General features: G+C 46.8%; 1 protein-coding gene across 14 annotated transcripts in view; it reads right to left on the bottom strand.

Annotated features, from left to right (window-relative positions):
• Window positions 1-20,912, bottom strand: part of TCF4 (transcription factor 4) — a 243,956-nt gene that overhangs the window by 170,625 nt on the left and 52,419 nt on the right. The gene's annotated exons all lie outside the window — the stretch shown is intronic.

The following is a 20,912-nucleotide window of genomic DNA, read 5'->3' as shown; positions in this document are numbered from 1 at the left end:
TTTGCCACAAAACACAGAAACGTCTCAGCCTGCCGCTCGCTTGCGCGCGTTTTATCCGTGCGCCGAAGGGGCAGCTCGACAGCCGCCCCAGGAAGGCGAGGCGAGCTTCGCTAGTCCGCCGCTGCGGCGCGCTCCAGGTCGCCGGACGCAAGAGGCTAGACTGCAACACAACGGTTGCCTTGACAGAACCAGGTCACAGACACATTTCGCATACAAATGTTAGCCACATTTCACAATTCCCAGTATTTCTTCTCTGATGCAACTATTTTTACTCCACTTCCCCCAAGTCTTTCCCAGTATCATCAATCAACCAGTTTATTGTTATTAAAGCTTCCTTGTAACGCTGGATGTTCTTTCAAATGCTGAGCCTAAAGAAAAAAAACAAACCTAAAACGACCGACACAATAACTTCCTCCAAAGACACCCCAACCGCACGGGGCTGTCCCTCTCGGGTACCCCAAGCAGTGATGTGCACCTACTAGTAGCTACTTCCGAGGTTGCACCAAGGCCCGGGAGAAGCCCACCAACTCAACTCCGCAGGCTACCGCTGCCGCTGAAGGCGGGCGGTCCTCCGTGGTGCGCCCGAGTGTGCCGGGATACGCTTGCGCAACCGCTGCCGTCACGAAACCTTTACTAGGATGAGTTGGGAGTCTCCTGAGACTTTCCACTTGGCTAAAAACTTAATGGCTAAACATAACACCAGTTCAGCGAGGCACTTGCGCGCAGGTTTAATGGAAGCCTGTGAATAATTCCGCTGAAATCGCAGCTCACTCTCATGTTAATTCAAGTAAATGAGATCACTCATGCTTAACATTAAGCACATCCTTTTGTACGTTGATGGACTGGACCGTACTGCTTAAATCCATTACTTTTTTACTTACAGTATGTTAAATATCAGGAAATGTGATTGACATTGATCTATAACAGTATTATTGCACATTTCAGTGCTATTTTCCAACTTACTCCCGTGTACGCACTAGCATCCTAATGAAATAATAACATTGCTTGCCTTTTGCCATGCACAAACAGTAGCTTTAATCTAATTGGAAAAAATACGTATTTGGTCTTGTTGGCTAGAGAAACTTTCTCAGAGCGCTGCCAAAGACTACGCACGCGAGCGGCTCCCTTTCCACCTGTGCATTGGTTCACCCAGGCTGCGATCGGTGAGAACTTCAGTTGTCTGAGAAACCCATATGGTCATTAGCGCTTTAAAATACGGGTGCTGTGACCAAATCTGGTTGATTTCCAAGATTTAAAATAAAAACCAACAAAAAAAAAACCATCAAAAACAATAAAACCAACCCACCAAACTAAAAAAACCCCACGCATTTATATAGTTTAATACTTTCCCCCAATTACAATTCCTATTATCTCAATAACAGATGAACGTGTTAATAGCACAAGACACTCTTAGGTAAATATTTAATTAAGCTCCAGAAAAAGAAAGAAAATGTGTATCATTTACCTGACAGATCAGATCAACCATTCTATTAGGTTAATTAGGCATATTTTTAAAAATCATTTGTGTTATGTAACAGGCAATTAACTCTGTAGAGCCCCGATCCATTGCCTGCTAAAAATCAGTGGATATTATCCCATTGACTTTGATGGGCATCATCCCACCCTCGAGCACAGCTTCCAACCCCCCCCACAGCGAGCAGCACAGCTCAGCCCTCAGGAACAGCACCTGGGCGACCGGGCGCCAGCTCGGAGCCCACCTCCAGAGAGGTGATAAACCCAGCGCCCGCGGGCTTGGCTTCAGCCCCGTCCTGCTCTCGTCTCTCTCGTGCAGACCCACCGGCCCACTCATGCGCGTGCAAAACCCCGGACGAAGGACCGAGCGACGCCAGCGAAGGGCTCTGCGTGGTGCATCACCTGGGGAGCCCTGCTTTCATCAACAAGGAGGCGTTGTTCACATAGCTCCCCGTTAAAGATTTAATTTATTAACATGCCTTCCGTAAAAGTCAGCTAATCTAAAAATACTATGCATTGTCAGGGCCCCTCACGCTGGCTCACGGCCAGTGCTAGGAGCAAGATTTACATGCCAACGAAGGGTTTCAGACTGGTACACTGGACATTTTTATTTATGCTTTAAGAATATAGATGCCGTGGTCACGGGCACTCTAATGCGTCACCTAAAATAACACATTAGGGCTCCAAAATAACACATTTTGGAGCAGCAAGCATCCTTCTCTCGCACTCAGTGCCCAGGAAGGACAGCAGAGAGGGAAGGGGGCATTCCCCACCCCAGCCCGGGCAAGGGGCGCGCTCAGGTGCTGAGCCCTTCCCTTGGGAAGCCCAGCTCCAGCTGAGAGTGCGCTACCACCCCTTCAAACGTATGCTGGGCTGATACACCCGATTCAGCCCACTCACGGTGCTTTTTCAGAGTCGTATTCTTCAAAAATCCCTTTTTCAGGCATAGGGAAGGGGCGACACACTCCCAAAGACACCCAGTACGTTCCAGCAGCACATGGAAATACTGGCTTCATGGCCAACCGCTGCACGGTCCCAATGACGTGGAAGGAACTATTTACATGCTTACAGTTAAACTTACGTCTTTGTGGTGAGCTGAACTCCCGCCCGGCCGTCCTTTCTGGTACTCTTTGCTGCTTTATCCCTACCTCTCCCTCAAGCCACGCGTGCCAATGACCAGAGGGCACTATCAGATGCCTAAAATAACACGGGAACAACACATACCTCAGGGCTGGGGTATTCCTCGTCTCTGCAAACATCCCAGAGCGAGTCCCTGGGCACACCCAAGTCTAACCCAGAGAGAAAGTCCTGCCTAGGCAGGAGGAAGCACCGCCAAGTGGGAAGGACACTCCTGGCAGGGAGAGGGACAGCTTCTGGGGATGCATCAGGGGAAGCCAGACATTAAAGATATGCAGACATCGTTCTACAAAACCAACCTACTACACCGGGTAGAGATTAGGAGACTAACCTCACAGAATAAGTCTCTAAGATTTGCCTAGACTCCAAAATTTTCAGCCATCTGAAATCTGGCTGAAAACTCCTTGCCCTTTACCTTGCTTTAATCTGAGCCCATATAATGCTCAAGTCCTTCCACCAATGTTAAAAGTTCTGGACCCTGATCAGAAAATGACAAGCAATAGCTCTCGTGCCTTATCTTCAGGGGTCGCGTCTTAGCTTTCGACCAATTTTCTTTGTATTTAGACTTAAATGTGCAAACTACACTATATTACTCTGCAAAACATCAATGAGAAGGCTTAATTAAGTAACACTGACAGATAAATCCATTTCTTTCGCAGTAATCAAATCAAAGCAGGTTGACATAACACAGGAACTTAATACAGTTATTCCCTTGTAATTGGAAAAAGGCCCTTTACTTCTCATTAAAGCAATCTTCTGGGTATTGGCATAATAAGAAGGCTCAGGGCTTTAATACTGCCCTATAAAAGCCCCAAGATACAGACCCCTTAAGCAAACATGCCAGATTATCTAATTCCTTGATCATAGTGGAACATGTAGTTATTGTTTTAAACTACTAATTCTTTATCTCAGCCACAGACAAAAAGAAGGAACTCAGTCCAAAACACGTATCATGAAGCTCTATAAAAATGCAAGCTCTAGCTAGTGAAAAAGATGCATTTTCAAAAATACCCTAGGTCTTCAGCTGGGAAATTGAGAGCTTAGCAAGATGAAAATCGTTCTTGGAAATAAACATTTACAAAGAGCAAATAATAAAATACAGTTTTATTGCGTTTGTGGATTTGCTGGAAAAATATTTTTTCAATGGAAGCGGAGCTGGCCAAAGCCTTCCCGCTGTTGCCGTGCTGGAACCGCGGCCGTCTCCCACAGCCCCCGCTATCACCATGCAGAAGGCAACAACTGCCTACAAACCCGCAGAGAGGCGTGACTTCTCCTTCGGCCTGCGAGCAGATTCGGAGCGTCACCGGAGCGGGTCCAGCGCCTGCGTGATGCCTTACGCCGTGCACGGAGCTCTGAACTGCTCCACGCGCCTGCGGCCGCGAAGAGGTTACGCGGTGGGGTACAACGCTGGAGTGCTCGACGAACATATGGGCACCTGCACCTTGTCTCTTTTCATCTTTGAATCAAAGAATCATTAAGGTTGGAAAAGACCTCTGGGACCATCAAGGCCAACCCCCAACCCAACACCCCCAGACCTCCTAAACCATGGCCCCAAGGGCCACGGCTGCACGTCCTTTGAACCCCCCCAGGGACGGTGACTCCCCCACCTCTCTGGGCAGCCTGTGCCAGGGCCTGACCCCTCTGGCAGGGAAGACATTTCCCCTCAGCTCCAACCTAAACCCCCCCTGACGCAGCCTGAGGCCGTTCCCTCTCGTCCTGTCCCTGGTGACTTGGGAGCAGAGACCAGCCCCCCCCTCACTCCAGCCCCTCTCAGGCAGCTGCAGAGAGCGAGAAGGGCTCCCCTCAGCCCCCTCTTCTCCAGGCTAAACAATCCCAGTTCCATCAACCTCTCCTTGTAAGACTTGCTCTCCAGACCCTTCACCATCTTGTTTACAAGTATTCTCTCAGTGGGATCCATCGAGCTATCAATGGCCAAAAGCCAGCTAACTTCTGTCCCCCTCGAACCAGCCCTCAAATCAACAGCACTTCCCCCTCGGCAGAAAAGAACCTCACTAATTACTACCTAGTTAATCTAGCCTAGTTTACTAGTAATTTAGCATGACAGATACTGCAAGAAGGTTTGTAAGCTCCTAAACCTAATTCCAGAAATTTATTATGTACCCTGTTAAGTACTTGCCACTTAGGTAATTAGGACAGTGAAACCCTAATGACACTAAAGTCAATGCAAAATTCTCCAGTTACTTATTCTCAGAGCTTGGATTTATCCCAGAGTGCATAAACTTGAACACATATGTAATTTTCTCCAGAATCTTGCTCCTGTAAATTAACCTCACTGAATCACAAGCATGGCGCTCTGCTGCTTCCCCACAAGGGGAGGAAGAGGAGGGGCAGGGCTGGTCTCTTCTCCCTGGTGACCGATGCCAGGACCCAAGGGAACGGCAGGGAGATGTGCCAGGGGAGGGTTAGGCTGGGCATTAGGAGAAGGTCCTTCCCCCAGAGGGTGGTGGAGCCCTGGCACAGGCTCCCCAGGGAGGCATCACGGCACCAGCCTGGCGATATTCCAGAAGCACCTGGACAAGGCCCTCAGAGACATGGTGTGAATTTGGGGTGTCCTGTGCAGGGACAGGAGCTGGGCTCGATGGTCCTTGTGGGTCCCTTCTTCCTCCCAGCTCCAGGAAAGGAAAGAAGTTCAGAATTAGGTGACCTAAAGGGCAACTTACTGGTTGATGGATGTAATTTCAAATTCTTTTCACAGTAGGCCGTGAGCTCTGACACGCCGGGTGCCTCTCGCAGGCCAACACCTACTTTATTTTAAGGGGCTGTGATGCATAAGCTGGAGGCACCATGTAAGGCTACTGGACCTTGGCCCCTTGCACTTTCGTTGGTAAAAGTTTCACTGAATCCCTTGAGGTGCTCCCAAACAGAGACTTCAGAATTAGAAAGTTAGCATTTCTTTCTGGAAAAACACCGTAAACCCAGAATAAAACCAAAACAAACTCCTCTTTACAGGAATAATGCAAACAAATACTTGGGAAACCATCCAAGACTGTAGCAATAACACAGGACAATAAACTAGATGACTCTGGAATGTAATTCTGTTTGAACCTCACAGGCTCATCACAGGCTAGGAAATTATATTCTCATGCTTTACTCTGGTGAACAGCAACACGGATATCGAAAGCATTTTGTTCATAGAGAGAGGGTTGGGAAGAAATAAAAGGAAGAAAGAGAAGACTCAGACTAGCAAAAGTAACTCAGAACTTAAGAACAGCTTCAAAAAGAGGTGCCATTTGAAAGATGATGCATATGAAAAACCCATGTAGAAAGAAGCGCGCACCTGGTGTTAGACACAGTAGTGTCTAGACATGAGAAGAAAAAAGAGCACAGTGGTGGATCTTGTTAACCGTGTAGCAGATCCGATTAGGAGCGTTGATTTCCCCACCATTCGTACCTACACGCTGCGTAACTAGGCGTCCCACGGCAGCACGCTTCCCGCCGGAGCGACGGGAGCGGCAGGTCGGCGTTTGCACCAGGAGAGCGTTTCTGGTTCCCACCGTCGGTCTGAGCAGTATTCTGAGCAATTTGGTGGGAAAACAGGCATTCGGCTAACGCCATGCTCAGTCTGGTATTGTTCAAGGCGGGGACCGAGGGTGTTTATTAAAGCACGCAGATCACTACCCCAACCCTTCCGCGTAGGACCGGAGCACGCTCACAACCTCTTGCCATACGATCTGGTGCTTTCTGGAGCATGAATGGGTTTCCCGGTGCGCTCCAAGCTTCACTCCAACCTTCCAATGTCAGCATCCCCGCACACGTACAAATACACAAATGAAATAACCTGACCCCTGTGCTCATGAGAGGAAAAAGGAGAAGCGTACTTATATATATATATGCTTTTTTTTTTAGATGTTCAAATAGTAAAGTGAGCTGAAAGGGAAAATTTGGTTTCCTTTGGCTAAACCTCCTTGCTACGAAAAGACGGGTCAAATTCTGTTTCTGCAGGAGCTTACCATTTGACTTCAATTAAGACTAAAACGTCATCTTCAGTATTTGCGTTCCCTTAATTCAGAATAAACAGCATTTCACAGTTAAACCAGCAACATTCAGAGAAGCAGCACAATCAAAATCATGGCATTTAACAAATGCAGTAATGCAGGTGCCGAGCGGGCGGCCTGCACTCGGAAGTGTGCCCGTGAAAAATCTGGCTGTTCTCTACCAGAAATAGAGAATTATGTTTCTTTAACTTTACTTTAACTCAGTGCTAGGCCGTATTCTTTTAAAGGATCTGAATAAACTACATATCAAGCCAAAGATAATTCTTGAAGAACGGTCATTTCGTGTGCCTAAGTGCAAAATAATATTTATTGATGTAATTATTTGTCTTTGTGGCTCCAAAATAGAATTGCATTACTATAAATCCAAAATACCGGAACATACTTGGAAAATATTTTCACATAAAAAACACTTAAATTGATGACTTTTTATCTTTCGCTAAAAACTAGAACATATATTTCAGAGAAGTCAAGGGTTGTGCTCCTGATTTTACCTATACAGCAAATGGGATGATCTGTTGTGGAAGACCAGAGCGAAAGGAAAATCTTCCAAATGCTCGCTGGGGAGCTCAAAGTCAAACTACTTAAGATGACTTTCCAAAGAAGAACGGTAATATACTGCAGTCAAAATTAATGCATTTGCTTAACCTCCCCAAAAATGCTGTAATGTGTTTGCGGTAGGAAAAGATGCCAAGGAAAATGGTGGTTCCTGCCCAGCACTTGACTCCTGCACACGAAGAGTGGGCGTCTTCCGGACACCGCGCTCGCGCCAGGCTCGTGCTTCAGCGCGAGGGTGGCTGGAGACACGCACCCACCTGCCATCCATCGCAGGCCAGCGCAGGTGGCCCGGCAGTCCTTCCCGGCCTTGACCCCTGTAAATCTCCCAGCGCTCGCACCCCGCACGCACGTCTCCCCCACCCACGCCTGCCTGCCCAGAGGGCTGCCAGAGATGGACGCAGAAAATCTACCTTCTCCAGAAGTAAAGAGCTGAAGAGCAGATGAAGGAACTGGAGGAAACCTAAGAAGGTCCAAGCCTTTGCTGGCCAGGAGTGGTCCAGCAAGGGCTTCTGGTTCAGACCGTCACTTTATTTGCACCATCGTAAGATGAGGATAACGTGTTGTTACGCGCCGTGCTCCCCCCAGCAGACAATCGGAGGGCACAGAGGACACCAGAAGGACAGCAAAGGGAAATCCAGCAGTGAAGCTGCTATAGAGACACGGCACAGGAGCACAGAGAAGGGTAACCACGCCAGCAAAGCGGGGGAAGAGTGACAGCTGAGGAGGACGGGAGCGGGTAGCCCACGCTTACTGAGAACAGGGTGTTCAGAGCTATGAACATCCCGCCCTGGACTAGCTTTTACGGTACTGGTTCAGGTGACGGAGGAGAACAAGGGGACGCACCCCACCCTTGCCAGCAGCGGGTGACAAGAGCGGTTCGTGTTAAAGGAATAGCTTTATCTCAGAAAAAGCTGATGGCAGGTCTGCTCCCAGCACACTGGGCGCTCCTCCACGGACCCAGACGGTCTCTGGGTTAGTGGGGTGGGTTCGTGGTCGGGGCTGATCCCCGAGGGCTCCCCAACACCCGGGTCTTTGGAGAAGGTTGTCTGGAGAAAGAGGTAACGGCAAGGGCGGGGAATACAATACATCAGCTGCTTTTGGAATAATTGTAGCATGGAGAATCAAAGATAAGTCTTATATGCTAAGAATATACATGAAATAGGCCAAAACACTGAACGGGTGTGGCAAGCGGCGGGTTGGTTGCAGAACAGGCATTTCACATCTGCAGTAATGCAGCCGGCGTATCTTCACCCGCGTCAGGAAACCCTTTTATGCGAACCCCCAGTATTTCCCCAGAAGAGACTGCCAACTGCACCCATTTGCTGGCTATCTAAAATACACCGAATAGTCAAAATACCCTCAAATGAAAAGATCTCCAGACGAAAGACACTTTTTGTACCCACGCCTTACTAGCGCACCGTTAGCATTTCTCATTGTATGAATTACAGTTGTGTCAGAAACGAGAAGGGTGGGAAAAATCCTAGACTCTAATTATGATTATCGTACTTAGACAGGTATGATAAACAGGTACTTCGGCACTGCTGTTTCCTCTGGGAGCTCTGAAGCACCTTACAGACAGTACGTCAGATACTGCTAATACAAATTAAGTTAAACACGCCCATTTTGTGGATTGAGACCTTTTCTGCTGTTTGGTTCTTCAAAAGGTTTTTTTCTTTCCTCAGAGTATTAGGTTTTTTAAAAACTAAATAAAAAGTGAGCTCAACAAAAAGCTAAATAAATGGCGAATTACAGAAGAAGGATTAAAGAGCAGCAGACCAAGGGAGGCATAAATTGGTAACCTGGACATTCGGTAAGCGAAAGGATCGTCAAATTTAAAATGTATATCCATTGATGCAATCTTTCTTGAAGATTTTGCTCTAAATATCATCAGGATTTGATTTAAAAAAAAAAAAATAGACAGGGAGGGGATCTGGAAGAAGGGCAGCATGAAGCTTGAAGGTGACAGAAGCAGTCAAGGACTGGCTCCGTCCAGAGAAAGGAGCCAGGAGATGGAGTCACGAACAAAAGCACAGACTGTGACGGGCCATGGAAACCAGCGAGGAAAACTTAAATATGACATGGGAAACAGCGGGGAGACAATGAAGGGATTTATGAGGAGTCAAACACGGGTTTAGCATCAGACAATAGAGGGGATGTTGACAGACTGCAGGCACAGGACGGGGAGAAGTTGCACCAAGTTCAGGCAACAGTTCGGGCTTGAAAAAGGAAAAGAGGAACAGACAAACTGCGAATCCACGCACCTCCCGCGTGCGGGAAGCGGCATATAATTATCCTTTCCGTGACAGCGATGCACAGACAGCACAGATTCAAAATGGGAAATTCTACTACTTATTCGATAAACAATTTACTATCGGTTTGCTCAAGGGATTAGATACAAAGCTTCAGGTTTTTTTTCAAAGAAGTAGGACCAGCTGCCAGATATATACAATACACTTCAATCGCTTCTGTTAAAGCCACAAATAATTGGAAAATTCATTTGAATCAGATGGTCATTTTATTTTCTGCCTGAATTTCCAAAGTCTATACAAATACCCCCGGACAGTCTGAGGCACCACTTGACAGCATTTGCTATAAAACGTCAACAGCGTAAACAAACCTAAACTGTTCTCAATCTTAATATCCATAACAAAGAAATGCATTGTCCTGCCGTCGGATGAGGTCATAAAACCTCACATTGTGTTTAGTGGAGTTACATAAGCTATTTTCTAACACACTTATGACATAGACTTTGTGCTTGTAAGGACAGATGACTTTCACATACCCATTCCATTTGCGCAACTTCAGCATTTAACCAGTTTTTAGCAGATCTGCTGGAACTATGAGCAGATAGTAAGAAAAAGTTTAAGGTTTCCAGCTTATTAGGCTACTGAGGGTTCAATTTTGTTCTGGTTTTGGATAGCCTGAGGGTAGCGAGTGCTGTGGGAGAAGGGTTTCCTGAGCAAAATGAGTCTTTTTTTATTTATTTTAACCTAAGAGGAGATAGAGTTTTGTAGGAAAGTGCCTGTTTCTCAGGACTCTTTCAGTTATAAAATGGATGTGGTTTATCAACTGTGTTTGTCTAATTAATTTACTGCACATTCATATATAGTCTATATTAACACTGAAGTATGTAATTTTCTCTTGAACCCAATAACCCAGAGCGCTCCGAAGTTACGATGATGACTCACGCTGCTCCAGGCAAAGCGTGTACATTCTACACCGCAACCTAAAACCGACTAAGGACAGATTTACTTAAGCTCTCCTTGTACAACAGATTAGGAAGGGCTCTGTACGAAGCAAACGGACGTTTCTGTTCCCAACTAGCAGTCAAAGCCAGAAGGCGACGGTGGAAGCTTTGATTAAAACCCACCTAAGGCCAGGCCACTTAACGAGATAAGATGGCTCATTAGGAGACAATTGTTGACTTCCAGGAGGGCTCAATGTGTGTCCTCATTCTCCTCCATCGCTACCTTCCACACCACTCGCTTCCCCCTTTCTATTTGCCCACTTCTCCCAGGAGCACCCCGACACCCCTTTGCACCACGCAACCCCTCCAGACACCCCACGGCACACCAGGCGCGTCCCAAAGGGGTCGTATCCATATCTCTAAGTATCACCGTCACATGGACCATCTCTTCTCTCTCAAACAACAACAGTGAACCTATGCCTCACCCACCCGCCCTGCCCAATCTGCCCACCGAGCACCTGGGGAGAGTTCTGCTTCCCGAGGCCGGTGTGAAACACTTGGATGCTCCTCTCAGCTACGTCACACGAAGAAGGGCTAGAGACACCAGGAGTCAAAGGTTACCTTCTTATTTTAACATTCGCTTTGTTCCCTTTCTGGGAGAAATCCGCATTGAGCTTCTAAACAAATAAATTTTCAACTTTTTTTTTGCATGTTTGCGTAGGCCAGGAAAGTACGAGCTTTATAAGGAGAATCTGAACGCAGCTAGAACATCCTGATTTTCTGGGAGACACAACCACGTGATAAGACATACTACAAAGAAAACACGTTCACATGTGGAAGAGAAAAACCATTGCAGAAATCCTACTTCTGCGCCCAACGCCAAATGAATAATGTCATATTTAACCCCCTTCAATCATTATTTTTTTAGACACCAAGTCTCTACAAATGCCAATAGTCAGATATACAGATGAATTTTTTTTAAATTATGTATACTTATAGAATAACACTCCAAAAGCGTGTTGTACGATTGCGAAACGCTTCGCTTCAGATGTTTTGATACCGAGAGAAGCTACTGCCCTGCAAGAAAAGGCACTCAAACGCTCCAGGCTGGGGAACAGAACACGCAGAAGACGTCCCCGCTTCGAAGCCACCCCACTCCTGCTCCCAGAAAGCCGCGCCGCGCGCTGCCGTTAGGCGAAGCGCCGGTCACCAAAGCGCTTTGCAGAAGGAGACGTGCCCGCCGCGGCCCCGCTCCGGCGAGGCAGGGCAGCACCCGCCGCACGTGGGTCCGGGCTTTCCTTCGCTTGAGCGGGCCGCTTTTTTGCCAGCGCATCAGCAATACCGTGATATATGTCTTACTGGGCCGTGAAACATCAGGAAACCCCACGCTTTAGTAATTAAAGCTAGCTAATGCATTCCTAAGGTTTATACCCTCAGCATTAACGCCCCGCACGAGGAGCCCAAATCCTTTTGGCAGCGCAGAAACGCACGCAGAGCGCGCGCGACGGCTGCACGGCACACGGCGCCCGGGGCGCAACCCGCGGGCGAGACCGGAGCGCTTACTCGGTCTTTCCTCTGCACTCCAGCAGAGGACTTTTTTTTTTCCCCCTGCAGCTCATTGTGAAGTACACGGCGCAGTATGGTAGTCAGTGACGCAATGTTTAAAATGTTGGATTTAATTTAACTCTTAATTAACAAAAATAATATACGAGGAGTTTGATTTACAAGGAGCGCCCTCCTCGCAAATTGCTAAAATAAGCTGAATAATGGTACGGAATAGCATTTAATAATTTGCTACCCAGTTACACTGCATTAGTAATCTCATTAACAGTTGGCAGCTACGCTGCAATATATCACAACAATCTGGGGAGGGCACCAGGGCTCCCACAAGGCGAGGGAAAAGAACAACCAGGTTAATGCTCTGCTCGTGCACGTTAAGGAGATTTCATGGAATAAGTCAGTCCAATAATTTATAGCATCATGTGGACAACGGCACATTTAGCGCACGGTAGGTATTCTCATGAAAAACTATCTGCCCTGACTTGAAAAGAAAAAAAAAATGCCCGAAAATACGTTGTTAGACTTGATGTAGGCAATTTAACTACGCAATTTTATATTTAAATACAAGTATAGAAAAGACCCACTGTCTCCAGCCGAAGCCCGGCGAAGATGGGCATTTTCAAAATTAAGTAATGTGTTCAGGTGCTGAAATCTCTCATTAAAAATTTAATCCAGGCGCCCTCAGTTTAATCCAGGAAGTTCTATAAAAACCAGGGTCCTGGCATCTGAGTGGGTCTGGATGAAATCTGACACAGGGGAGCTCAGTCTGGGACAACTTTAGGGAAACTGGAACTGAACTGGAGACCTGACTCTGCAGACCAACCGTGCAGAAAGACTGATGGCAAAGGCACTATGAGAACAGGGAACGGGGTTTTTTCCTACATGTTTTTGAGTGAATAATAATAATTTAAAAAATGCTAGTATTTGTTTTCGTTCGTGTGCAGTTTTGCTTTTACTCCAACTGTCCCTAACTACTAGCTGTTAAAATCAACTAGTGGCTTTGAGGTCGTAAAAGCAAATAAATGAAACTCGTAATTAATGGAAGCAAATCCAGTGCGCTTAATTCCTCTCTTTTCTGCCTGCGAAATCTCAAAGCAGAATTTAGCTCTAAATACTGTCAAATCCTGGGGCGGGGGGGAAAGGGGTTAATTTTTCAGCCCCCTGTGCTGGCTGCGAAGCCACGGGCGCGTGGCCGTTTCGAAGCGCCACGCTCAGCGTTCGCAAGGCTGGAGGGTCTCGGGCCATGCCCGGCCGCTGCCAGCTGCGGGGCCGTGGGGCAGGAGCTGTCACCGCGCCGTCCCCCGTCCCCCCGTTGTCACCCCCGCGGGACCCTGAGCAGCTGGCGCAAGGCGGCGCGCAGCAGGGCTGGGCAAATCCTCGGCGCACGGTGGTGGCACCGAACCCACCAGCCGGAGCCCGTGAACCTCCCCCTCTGCTTCGCTCATGTCCTAACCCGCTTCTGCAGCGTCCCCCTCTGTGGGGCTCAGGGGAGAGGGCTGGCTCCTTGCCTCATCATAAAAAAAATAATTAAAAAAAAATACATAAAATCAAGCATTGAAAAAAGGCAAATGTTTTGTTCAGTTATGGGTGGGGAATAAATCCAGCGACCGGCTCGTTCCCTTTGAATGGAGAGCTCAGAATCAGGAGCGCATCTGCTGGAGCTCTTTCTGTGTACACCTCAATATGACGCCGTTATCTAAACCGGATTTTTTACAGACCACACCAGCAGCTGGGTTTTGTACCTCTCTGGCCAGTACATGACCGGTTAATTCCCAATATTTATGTTTCTTGGAAACAGGAAGATTAGCGAGGAATGTGGAACTGGAAAAAGTTGAGGTTTAAAAAAATAAAAGAAAGAAAAACCCAACCCAAACCCAACCCCCAACTAGTCCAGCTCATCCTCCGAGTGGCTGTTGCAAAAGTCACAAATTATGCCAACTGCAGTGAATAAAAGATACCGGCCTGATTGCAAACCATACAAATCTGATGAAAGGCAAATCAAACGTAAACAGAAGAAAACTATCTAATGAAACTAAAGGACGTTTTCTGCTAAACTTGTAGTCTTTGGAGAACAGCGCTTTAATTTAAGCCTATTTTAGAATGACTTCATCCATATGAAAATTACATTAAAACTGCCCTAGACGTATTTGCATTTAAAGTGTATTATCACAGCCCTTAGCAAACACTTTCTATTTACTGGACACTTGCTATCGTAAGACAATCCGTATGTTTCCAGGCAAAGAATATCAACCGACAGGGGAAAAATCTACCAGACATCAGTCCTACAGAAATTTTAAGTGATCTATTATGCTGTAGAGCAGAAGGATTTTTAAAGCAAAGTGAGTGAGTTTATTGCCTTTTCAAGGACGTGCCGCGACTTCACCTGCCTTAACCCGCCCAGCGTAAGGCAGATAAACCCCCGCTGAAGGGTTGGTGATGGCAAACTGCTGGTGCTTGTGCCACGCTTGGCCCTGGTACGGGCTTGGGCTTGTAACAACCACCGCCACCCCCAAAGCCCTTTAGCATCCGTTTGACATCAGTTCGTTAAAGCTGTGAATTTGAATAGGATGAATTTGATGGCCAAGAAGGGGCTCCAGATACATAGTTCTCTCAACAAACCGCCTAAGCGTAAGTGTATTCTCTTTCCACTCTTTCACTCTCAGGCTTGAATTTACACGGAGAGAAGGGGCTTGAGAGACCCCAGCCCCAGGTGTGTCCTCTCTCTGATGGCCTGCATGCAAGATTTCACGTTTAATTTTCAATTTTGCAATCCTCCACAACTCTCACAGCTGGAAAACACGAACCCCAAACACCTATTATCTGCACGCCCCAATTATTTCAGTGTCCTGGATAAAAGAGTTCCCCACTGCAGCGGATGCAGATACATCTCGTATGAAAAAAGAGCTACTCGGTCTTAAACTTGAAAGAGGCTGAAACAAAAGCATTCCATCCTTGGTCAAGAATCATCTTTTCTGTCTTTTACTATGACTCTCTGATGCAGTGGGCTAGGTTTTGCTTGGGCTGAGAACTCCTCCTTCCTGAAATACGTGCTTGAGTTCAACCAAAAGCTGATGCAGGAATTAGGTCATGTTACACGTTACTGAACCCAAACAGCTTAAACTCATGTTTGGTTAAAAATGAAGCTTGCTTTCTTTGCTTTCTCTGTTTTCTTTAGTTTTTATGGTGCATTAAGCTCAGCTCATGGTTTGTGGGTTGTTTTTCTTTCTTTTCACTGGAAACCAAAGTTAGAGATTTCCTTTTGGTTAAGAAGATAAAACCGAAATGCCGAGATAATTGCATCAGTTTTCCCCTGGCCAAATTAAACACCAAATATTGAGTCTCGTGGTGCAATGTCGAATTGGCAACACTGCACAGGAATATCATAGTGCTCTCTGTTGCCTTAAAAACCCCTGTTATTCCCCTTCCACTGCTTATACCTTCTCAGGTCCAGGTCACACTCATGATCAGGCACTCATGAAGAAGAAATTCCATGTAACTGCCCTGTGTCTACAAGGCATCAGAGAACATCTCCGGTGGGAACTACACGCTTTGTCCGAAATCTTAATCTACATTATACACAGAAAGAACTAAATATAAGAACATCCACAAACAAAAAAAGGCTGTTTAAAGGTTTTAAAAATCACTCCCGTAATGCGAGGGTCACACTTTAAACATTTTCTGCAACATCACAACACGTCAGCTCAGTTTTAAACCAACATTTACTGTTTCAACTCACCAGCACGTTTCCCAGTTAAGCTGAAACGCTTTGCCAATGGAAAAGAAAATGCATGTGCCATCACATGCCGCCTTCAAAAGAGAGGATAAATAATATAGGTATATACATTTATCAACCGAGTACATTTTGGGAGCGGAAAAAAAGAGGAGAAAGGAGTACATTTCATGGCTTTTTCACTATTTAATATTTACACAAGGGAAGTCTGTTTGCCTTCAACGACTCCACAAATTACTGACGATGCATTTAGATTTGGGCATTATATAGCAAAAAGAAATGCCGCCTTCTTACTCCAAGCTGCGTAAAATCAATCACATATTACACCCTTGGAGTTTGCTCAGGTACTTTAAAATAGGCAAAGAGAAGCGGAAGGGCTAGCTTTAAGCAGCGCATCGCTGCCGTACCATCGCCGTAACCGCAGTAAGCCTTTCTCCAGCAACCGAATACAATGCGCTTGCAACATCCAGGCGCGGTAACAGAACAAACAGGGTATGATGACAACTGAGTCGGGTGGGTAACGCTTTGAAAAAGGGGAAAAAAAAAAAGCCATGGCATCCACGTGAATGCCAGATGAATTCATTATCATCAGTGCTACCACAACGAACAAATTAATTCATCACTGTAGAATACACACAGCACTCATCATACTCACTGAGGAGAAATAAAAGGATGCCTACCCTCGGCAGACACAACGCAGGCAGTCGCAGGTACGGCTGACCACGGGTAGGCCGACTCGCTCACTCACAAGGAAGCCTTCCCTTACCCACGGCGTCCGTCCATCCATCCACCCACCCGCACGTGGATGCTGCTCTGAACTCAAGCGGTGCCGTTCCCAAACGCGGCCTCCGCCAGCCAAGGAATGGGGCTACCTTCCACGCGCAGCACGCGCTCGCTTCCCTCGGGTACACGGAACCCCTCCTGAAACCGCCTTTCTTCAAACCCAATGATTCATTAGTTTTCTCAAGGTTTTCTGGTCTTCTTACAGGCTCGTCATGAATACCAAACATATCTGCAAAACCTCCTCAGCCTTCAACATCCGCCCTGCGTAGCTTCTTGTATCAAGTCTATTTGGACCGCTGCGCCCTTTCACCGGACTCTTTCGAGGCACCGTAACTCAACTGTATTTGATAAAATGGAAGTCTGAGAAATTCTTTGTCACTTTTTGGAAAACTTCCACTCTTTCGCAAACAGCTAAGGCACGACTGCAAACCTTGAAGCTTTTGCCAGGATAACTTACGTAACGGCAGCGTTTGATTTTGAACTGAAAGATCACCGAGAGAGGGTCTCTTGAAGCCTTCTTCATCTCCTACCTTCTGAGGCTCTGCCCTTTGCTCACGCAGCATCTGCTATTTTTCAGTCTGACCATATGCTCGTAAGAAACTTACAGGGCTCCGAGTCTCTCGCTGTTCCTGAGAAGGCCACAATTCCTTTGCAAGAGAACTCATTAAAAGAAATTAAATTTAAAGCCACCTGTAAGGGAAGGATGGAAGCTGTTCCAGGACGACGTCCTCCTTGCTGGGCCTGAGGGCCGCCGGTGGCCCACACTAAGGAGACCGCTCCTATGAACGCTGGGGAAAGCAGAGGCTGCCGCGGGGCAAGACGCCAAAGGGAGAAGTTTTGGCGCATCGTTGGAAAGCCTCTGTCTTTAGACCATCCTTCAAGTCATCCTTCTACATTATGAGGACTCTGGAGAATGCTGCTCAGAGTTAAGCCTGGGAGAGAGCCCATGGCTTTCTGAAAGGTGTTTTTAGCAAATTCTATACTTTTTCACGTGATGGGTCATTAAGAAAGAAATCGTCCTTAAAGGTATCCTTTGAAATGAAGTTAGAGCGTTTAAAACGGCAGAGATGTGAAATGGAGTAAACGATGTCCCTCCACCAAGCAAGCATACATTCAGCAACGTCTTACTGGAGTTTGGTACAGTGCTCGGATGAAACGTTCCTCCTGTTACGTGCCTTACCAGCACCGAGTGAAAAGCAACCACGAGCTCAAGAGGTGGAAGTTTTACACCCACCACGTCTAGACGAGAGTTCCTCTTAGGACATCCTGCCTCCCTCTTAGCTATTCAATTTGTTAATAGAAGGGGTTTTCCAGCAGAATTTGGGGGAGATTCTTCATCCTTCCTCCACCTCTCACCCTTCCTTCCTTGACAGTGTTTGCTAAGCTAGAGAGTGAGAATCCAGACCTCCCTCCCAAACCAAACCTGGATATCTTTAATGGTAGCAATGCCAGCTAAGCTTCTCGTCTTAGAAGAGCTGATTTAAAAACCAGAGCATTATGTCCTTCAGAGGATCCAAAGATTATTTTCAGAAGTGCTGATAACAAGCAGACGCTCGTTGAAAAGACCATTGCAGCGGAACTGTGTGCTAGTTCATTTCAGCACATCCTGTTTACAGCCTGTGCTACTTTAAGTCATTCAACCATGACAATTGTTGTCCTTCTGAATATGTTAATTGTGATATTTTTATACAGCTCCAGAACATATTTACAGACCACAGCAGACTTTCAACAACAATGAAACTTGTAAGCAGTAAATATAGGACAATCATCCAAAAACAACCAGCTATCCTTCAACACATCTTGGCATTTGGGACACCATCTCCATTCAAAACATATGTCAGAGAAAGCTTTACAGCTCAAACGGAACGAGGTGGTTCTCTCCCTTACGCTTTCGGTTTCGCCGCAGTGCGAGGACTCGCCATATAACCCCGGCATCGCCGTACCAGCGCTCGTGCCCGGGGTGGGCGACCTCCCTCGCTCCCCACCCACCCGGCACGGGTAGGAGCCCGCCGGAGCGTCTCCACCAGCAGAAGCGCTGGGGTGGCCGAGGGCTGGTGGGGGTGCCTCCAGACGTCGGCGAGGCACCGCGGCTGCCGCACCCCACCTGGGCGAGAGCTTAAAGCCACCCTCTAGCTCCCCCATAAACGTTTTACCTCAATAACACGCGGCGCCCCTCTTCCACCGAGGTGTTGGCTGCAGTTTAGGGTATTTCCGATTGCGACAAACCCACGTACAGAACCAGAGCCGCACAGAGAGGCACAGTATATTTTAATTATACATGTTTACTTTAGAAGAAAGTAAACAAAGAGAGATCAGTCTAATGAAAAGAGACTAACGTAATGGAAGCAGCTGGAAGATTTTGTGTGTGTGTGTCCCAATCACTATTTCTTCCATTATTTAAAGTTACTTGTAGCTTTTTTTTTTTACAAATGATATAATTCTAAACCTATTTTTTTGTCCAATAAGTAGACGTACAAAAGCAAGAATCTCAGTATTAAAAATTCTGAACTGTTATGAAGTCAGTATATTTTCCCCCATTTAATTTATTCAAGGTTTCTCTTTAAAAAAAAAAAATCACTATAAATTTCCAGCTCTAGTGGCAAAAGGTTTATTGGTCTTTCTACTTCATTAAAGGTTTTTTTTTATAAAGCCATGTTTGTTCTTTTGAGTAGCAAATAAAACTACTGAAAAGGGCAGGTTGGTTTTTAAAAGAGACAGATATGACCTAAAGGGAACACATTTTACTGTAGTGAAATAAACTGAGGAAACAGTTTGCAGATTAAAAACCCCTTAAAAGGAAGCATCATCTTTGGAAAAAAAAAAAATAAATCTTTGCTGAGGAAAACAGCTGGAAACAGGAAGCTTTTGTGCTTTCATCCTGCCTGCTTTGATACCACCGCATCCCCATATCATAAAAAGGCAAAGAGACTGATGTCAGCTGCATCGTATTTCAGCCGTGCGGGACGGGGCAGGGGGGAGACGCTTTGTGGCTGGTAAGGCAAGACCGTCCGCAGCCGAGTGCATGAGTTCACACGCATGCGCACGCACCTCCATATGAACACGTACACGCGCGCGAAGGCGTCTTTATAGCCTTTGCAAAAGTGATTAAATCTCAGGGAAAATGAATGCAGGTTCACGATCTCTCCCGAGCCACAGGGAACGGCACCTTGCACGCTCGCGCGCTGCAATCTCAGCATGGCTCTGATGCTTCCGAGAGAGACGCGGCACTTGCTGCGTCTGCTCCCGTGTCAGCGCGACAGCGCATCGCGCCTCTCCGCGCCTCAGGGTTCACGCTGAATGCCACTGGCTGGTTTTCCACCGGTACCGTTATTACTCGAAATTGCAAGGTGTCCTTTTGCCGAGCGATGCTGCCGGCTTCTTGAGTTTAGAATTCGTTGCTTGCACCGCTGTGAGAAATCTTCTCACCAGCCACCACGGAGCTGCTGCCTTCCTGGTGCTCTCACGCATGCCTTCCCAGACAAGCTTTGCAAACAAACTGTTATTCATACAGGACGAGTAAAACACGGCAGGAAAATATGACACAAAACCTTCCAAATCTACTGTAATCTTGGGCAAGGCAGCAGCATTTTCTTACTCTTTCCAGGCAACTAACCAAGCATATTCTTTTTTTTTTTTTTTTTTTTAATGCTTTTCCTTATGATAGTGCTTCAATACTCTGCGTGACATTTCACAAGAAAACAAGAGGTATAGACACAAGGACTGACAACCTTCAATTTGAAAGTTTCCATTAATGGAATTAATCATGTTTACACAACTTCCTGCTGTTAAACTTATTTCATATCCTCATATCTTTCATCCAAGCTATTTCCCCTACCAGGAAAAGAACAAAAACTTCCCCAAGGGCATGGGATCTAGTCAATTGTTAGCAGTAAGTGCTCTCTCCTGCTGTCTCTCTCTCTGTCGGCCCATTTCAGATTCTCCTAGCTGCAGTCGCAGCAAAGGCTGCCGCTGCTCCGCTGACTACCTGCCATCTCCCGATTCCGAGACCCTCTTTTTCTGTTCCCAGGCAGACCATCGCTCGATCAGAGGCAGCTTTCCCCCCAGACAGCAGCAGCACTGCATTGATATATATTTTATCTGTTTCCCAGCTACCCGCGCGGTTCAGATGGGAGACAATGCACTGGCCGGAGCCCCGATGCTTTCGCTCTGGGACTTCTTGGGAAGGAGCACCCTGAGGAGAAACACAAGTGCTTCTGAGCTCAGTTCTGAGCCTACAGAGGAAACATCCCTAAGCCACGTGAGGAACGACGTCTTCTCCGCTTGCACATGTGGAAGTTACCCCTTCCATATACCTCCGCAGCTTCTAGAGCGGGCCGCGCCACCACGATGCCAGGAACGGGCAGGGCAGCGGAGTCTGTATTATCACAAGGTGACGTATCAACTTTCTGAAGCTCAAAAGCACTAGGATCTTGAGTTCTGGTTTTGGTCCGCTGCTTGTGTGCCACATATA

This window comes from Phalacrocorax carbo, chromosome Z (assembly GCF_963921805.1).
Source record: "Phalacrocorax carbo chromosome Z, bPhaCar2.1, whole genome shotgun sequence".
NCBI classification, from domain to species: Eukaryota; Metazoa; Chordata; class Aves; order Suliformes; family Phalacrocoracidae; genus Phalacrocorax; species Phalacrocorax carbo.
This window is presented reverse-complemented; position numbering and strand designations above follow the sequence as displayed.